The sequence below is a fragment of the Asterias rubens genome, chromosome 3, assembly GCF_902459465.1.
Source record: "Asterias rubens chromosome 3, eAstRub1.3, whole genome shotgun sequence".
In the NCBI taxonomy this organism is placed as follows: Eukaryota; Metazoa; Echinodermata; class Asteroidea; order Forcipulatida; family Asteriidae; genus Asterias; species Asterias rubens.
Window position 1 is genome coordinate 9,551,691 of NC_047064.1, and position 6,176 is coordinate 9,557,866.

General features: G+C 43.8%; 1 non-coding gene across 1 annotated transcript; it reads left to right on the forward strand.

Moving 5' to 3' along the window:
• The first annotated feature begins 513 nt into the window (after nucleotides 1–513).
• On the forward strand, nucleotides 514–586 carry Trnas-aga. Its single transcript has one exon. It is a non-coding gene; the product is annotated as a tRNA-Ser (tRNA).
• The last annotated feature ends 5,590 nt before the right edge of the window (nucleotides 587–6,176 follow it).

The following is a 6,176-nucleotide window of genomic DNA, read 5'->3' on the forward strand; positions in this document are numbered from 1 at the left end:
ACGTCTTCTTATACATAGCACGTTTATATGCAGTACGCCGTGTTTGTTTACATTTTACCCACTATGTCACGTGAGGCACGGAGCGCAATCGGTCTATTGATTATGACCATGAAAACACCAGTTTTTAAGCACCAACACTGTAGCGCAGTGCGCAAGGTGCTGGGACTGTTTCAGCAACTCGGATCATCCGGTCCGGGTTCGAATACCGTCTGTCTCTAATATAGATTCAAGGCTTTTTGCTGCCCCTGATGGGACAGTGTGATTGGGATCTGCCTTGCTTTCTCCCCTAAAGGGACAGGGCCCGCGTAGTGGCTAGGGTTCGAGGCAGGGGGGGGATGTGCTCTGGGTCGGATGCAAGTCCTGAAGGGTCCTATATGGCAATGGGGAGGGGCCAGTGTGTGCCATTAACTGAACCGGCGCCTGAATGCCTGACACTTCCGGAGCGTAACCTTTTATATTTTTCCACCAGATTAAATAGTTTGTATTACTAAATTTCTCGATGTAGTTCGGGCACCCTCGGTAGTCTAGTTGGTAAGACACTGCTCTAGAATAGCAGGGGTCCTGGGTTCGAATCCCAGCCGAGTAACATGGCTGTTATAATTTTTTGCACAGGACTCGGGGGAAAGTACTGAGTAAACAGTGCTAACACACATCGGTGTATGGGTAAAAAAAAAAAAAAATTAATTTTCTTTATGTATTTATTATTGTATGTTGTTATTATTTATCACGCATACTAGTAGGACTGGTATCTGATCTCAACTGGGTGTTCCAACATTTGTTGTGATTCACTTAAAGAATTTGTTTTAATGAAGACGGGAATAAAACTGAGATTGGGAAAATCAAATTATATCTGTCTCTCTCGCAAGACGCGCTACAATTATAGATGTGGTTTTCACTTAGACACACACACTTTCCTCCCCAATTAGTTCTGAATTTGCAGTGCGCCGTGTTTGTTTACATCCAATCCTCACTATACACGTAGGTCATGTGACGCAATCGGTCTATTGTTAACTCTAAAAACTGACAGCCAGCCCCGTGTCTCTTCACTTCCTAAAAATTCTAAAAAACAGTTTACAATAGTTGAGGACTAAAATAACACATAATACATTAATACCAATCGTACATAATTATAGTCAACGACGACTTCCAGCATTGATGCCCATTTATCTTGCCTTCAATGTGTGCTTGGAAAATCAGGGATTCTTTAGAGAATTGGGGGAGGGGGGGGGGGTGGGTACTTATGAAAAAGAGGACAATAGTGTGCTGGTAAAATCGGGAACAATGGGGATTGGTTGGGGGGGGGGTACCCTCTGCCCCTATATGGGGCATGTCATGATTTCCATAAATGAGATCACTTGGACGGGTACCCTGTATACTATTGCCTACAATCAATGGGTGCGTTCGTTTAGCTTCCCTGGGTCGACCCAGGTGTGTGGTGTGTTATTTCCAGGACGAACGTGGGTAATTATCTGCACACGTTCGTCCTGGAAATAAAAACCTGCCACACACCGGGGTCGACCCAGGGAAGCTAAACGAACGCACCCATAGAATTGAGAGGGCTCAATCTACTTTCGACAGTCGGCTGGTCTTTTCGAAAAACGGCTTTTGCAGACTCTGACTTACAGTAGATGCTTCTTAAAACCAGCGTTGTCTGCATAGTGGCTTCATAAGACCTAACAAGATTTAAGTTGGAACCGAAACCAGAGGCAAAGTTACCATGTTTCTGCTCAGGTCTAGACCTATAATCTAAAGGACAGACTACAATAAAGTCATACATAGGAAGGTGTAATTATTAAAATGGACCCAAACATTTTATAAAAATGTAACGCCTTCTCCCAACAAACTTGTAACTGGAGAAACAAATCTTAAAAGGAAGACTAATAAAAAGAAGTGCTATTATGGCAAGAATAATCGCAAACAATGTTTTATACGTTGATTTTCTTCTTTGCCACCCAAGATTTCCCTTCCATGTCCGGCTCGCCATTCTCGGCATCAGCAGTTGGGACGATCTCCCCTTCATCCACCAAGAACGCGTCGTTTGAGATACCGTTATCCGGAGCGTCAACCCCGGGCTCTTGCGGCTTATCGGAAGGTGCTACTACCGGGGCGATCGGAGGCTGGATCCCCGTTCCATTCGGGGTGTTGATCAGCAAAAACATGGCACAACATTTTTGTTGCTACTTAATGTCAAATTCTTATACTGAGTTTAACATTCATATATGACCTACGAATGGCCGCCGAATAACTTTCAAACTTGAACACCTAGTTTTGAGCACATTTTTGCTCACTAAAGGGAGTTTTGTGCACAGAGCTGTCGGAGAGAAAAACAAATTGTACAACAGGTAATTTCGATCCCAGTATCATGGTCAATCTTCAAAATTTTACCACCACAGGATTGCCATGTTCAAGGGCTTTCCTCTCGTACAAAACTTAATGCTCTGACGATTTTAAAGGCGGGGCCAGATGCGACGGCGCGAGCAGGCACCCATTAGAAATTGACGTAGACTGTGCGTGTATACAACGTATACAAAGACACGGCGCAGTCAGGATTCCAACCAACAATAAAGGGGTCATTCAAAAAATAGGCCCGGAATATTAAAAACTTTCAGCAACGCTCTGGAATAACTCTGGAACAAAAAATGCTAGGGAGATGCAGTTTGTACCTTAGTCATCCTGGCATGTTCATGCGTCCATTTTTTTTAAAGGTTTAGAGTGACTTGCACACTTCTTGATAGAAAAAAGCTCAAGTAGGCGGGGTTGCTCAGAAACGATTTCAACAACCTCCACTATGGGAGTTTTGTGCACAGAGCTGTCGGAAAGAAAAACAAATTGTACAACAGGTAATTTCGATCCCAGTATCATGGTCAATCTTCAAAATTTTACCACCACAGGATTGCCATGTTCAAGGGCTTTCCTCTCGTACAAAACTTAATGCTCTGACGATTTTTAAGGCGGGGCCAGATGCGACGGCGCGAGCAGGCACCCATTAGAAATTGACGTAGACTGTGCGTGTATACAACGTATACAAAGACACGGCGCAGTCAGGATTCCAACCAACAATAAAGGGGTCATTCAAAAAATAGGCCCGGAATATTAAAAACTTTCAGCAACGCTCTGGAATAACTCTGGAACAAAAAATGCTAGGGAGATGCAGTTTGTACCTTAGTCATCCTGGCATGTTCATGCGTCCATTTTTTTTAAAGGTTTAGAGTGACTTGCACACTTCTTGATAGAAAAAAGCTCAAGTAGGCGGGGTTGCTCAGAAACGATTTCAACAACCTCCACTATGGGAGTTTTGTGCACAGAGCTGTCGGAAAGAAAAACAAAATGTACAACGGGTAATTTCGATCCCAGTATCATGCTCAATCTTCAAAATTTTACGACCACAGGATTGCCATATTCAAGGGCTTTCCTCTCGTACAAAACTTAATGCTCTGACGATTTTTAAGGCGGGGCCAGATGCGACTGCGCGAGCAGGCACCCATTAGAAATTGACGTAGACTGTGCGTGTATACAACGTATACAAAGACACGGCGCAGTCAGGATTCCAACCAACAATGAAGGGGTCATTCAAAAAATAGGCCCGGACAATTAAAAACTTTCAGCAACGCTCTGGAATAACTCTAGAACAAAAAATGCTAGGGAGATGCAGTTTGTACCTTAGTCATCCTGGCATGTTCCTGCGTCCATTTTTTAAAGGTTTAGGGCGACTTGCCACTTCTTGATAGAAAAAAGCTCAAGTAGGCGGGGTTGCTCAGAAACGATTTCAACAACCTCCACTATGGGAGTTTTGTGCACAGAGCTGTCGGAGAGAAAAACAAAATGTACAACAGGTAATTTCAATCCCAGTATCATGCTCAATCTTCAAAATTATAGCACCACAGGATTGCCATGTTCAAGGGCGTTCCTCTCGTACAAAAACTTAATGCTCTGATGATTTTGAAGGCGGGGCCAGATGCGACGGCGCGAGCAGGCACCCATTAGAAATTGACGTAGACTGTGCGTGTATACAACGTATACAAAGACACGGCGCAGTCAGGATTCCAACCAACAATAAAGGGGTCATTCAAAAAATAGGCCCGGACAATTAAAAACTTTCAGCAACGCTCTGGAATAACTCTGGAACAAAATATGCTAGGGAGATGCAGTTTGTACATTAGTCATCCTGGCATGTTCCTGCGTCCATTTGTTAAAGGTTTAGGGCGACTTGCACACTTCTTGATAGAAAAAAGCTCAAGTAGGTGGGGTTGCTCAGAAACGATTTCAACAACCTCCACTATGGGAGTTTTGTGCACAGAGCTGTCGGAGAGAAAAACAAAATGTACAACGGGTAATTTCGATCCCAGTATCACGCTCAATCTTCAAAATTTTACCACCACAGGATTGCCATGTTCAAGGGCTTTCCTCTCGTACAAAACTTAATGCTCTGACGTTTTTTAAGGCGGGGCCAGATGCGACGGCGCGAGCAGGCACCCATTAGAAATTGACGTAGACTGTGCGTGTATACAACGTATACAAAGACACGGCGCAGTCAGGATTCCAACCAACAATAAAGGGGTCATTCAAAAAATAGGCCCGGACAATTTAAAACTTTCAGCAACGCTCTGGAATAACTCTGGAACAAAAAATGCTAGGGAGATGCAGTTTGTACATCAGTCATCCTGGCATGTTCCTGCGTCCATTCTTTAAAGGTTTAGGGCGACTTGCACACTTCTTGATAGAAAAAAGCTCAAGTAGGTGGGGTTGCTCAGAAACGATTTCAACAATCTCCACTATGGGAGTTTTGTGCACAGAGCTGTCGGAGAGAAAAACAAAATGTACAACGGGTAATTTCGATCCCAGTATCATGCTCAATCTTCAAAATTTTACCACCACAGGATTGCCATGTTCAAGAGCTTTTCTCTCGTACAACACTTAATGCTCTGACGATTTTTAAGGCGGGGCCAGATGCGACGGCGCGAGCAGGCACCCATTAGAAATTGACGTAGACTGTGCGTGCATACAACGTATACAAAGACACGGCGCAGTCAGGATTCCAACCAACAATAAAGGGGTCATTCAAAAAATAGGCCCGGACAATTTAAAACTTTCAGCAACGCTCTGGAATAACTCTGGAACAAAACATGCTAGGGAGATGCAGTTTGTACATCAGTCATCCTGGCATGTTCCTGCGTCCATTTTTTAAAGGTTTAGGGCGACTTGCACACTTCTTGATAGAAAAAAGCTCAAGTAGGTGGGGTTGCTCAGAAACGATTTCAACAATCTCCACTATGGGAGTTTTGTGCACAGAGCTGTCGGAGAGAAAAACAAAATGTACAACGGGTAATTTCGATCCCAGTATCATGCTCAATCTTCAAAATTTTACCACCACAGGATTGCCATGTTCAAGAGCTTTCCTCTCGTACAACACTTAATGCTCTGACGATTTTTAAGGCGGGGCCAGATGCGACGGCGCGAGCAGGCACCCATTAGAAATTGACGTAGACTGTGCGTGCATACAACGTATACAAAGACACGGCGCAGTCAGGATTCCAACCAACAATAAAGGGGTCATTCAAAAAATAGGCCCGGACAATTTAAAACTTTCAGCAACGCTCTGGAATAACTCTTAACAAAAAAAGCTAGGGAGATGCAGTTTGTACCCTAGTCATCCTGGCATGTTCCTGCGTCCATTTGTTAAAGGTTTAGGGCGACTTGCACACTTCTTGATAGAAAAAAGCTCAAGTAGGTGGGGTTGCTCAGAAACGATTTCAACAACCTCCACTATGGGAGTTTTGTGCACAGAGCTGTCGGAGAGAAAAACAAAATGTACAACGGGTAATTTCGATCCCAGTATCATGCTCAATCTTTAAAATTTTACCACCACAGGATTGCCATGTTCAAGGGCTTTACTGTCGTACAAAACTTAATGCTCTGACGATTTTTAAAGCGGGGCCAGATGCGACGGCGCGAGCAGGCACCCATTAGAAATTGACGTAGACTTTGCGTGTATACAACGTATACAAAGACACGGCGCAGTCAGGATTCCAACCAACAATAAAGGGGTCATTCAAAAAATAGGCCCGGACAATTAAAAACTTTCAGCAACGCTCTGGAATAACTCTGGAACAAAAAATGCTAGGGAGATGCAGTTTGTACCTTAGTCATCCTGGCATGTTCCTGCGTCCATTTGTTAA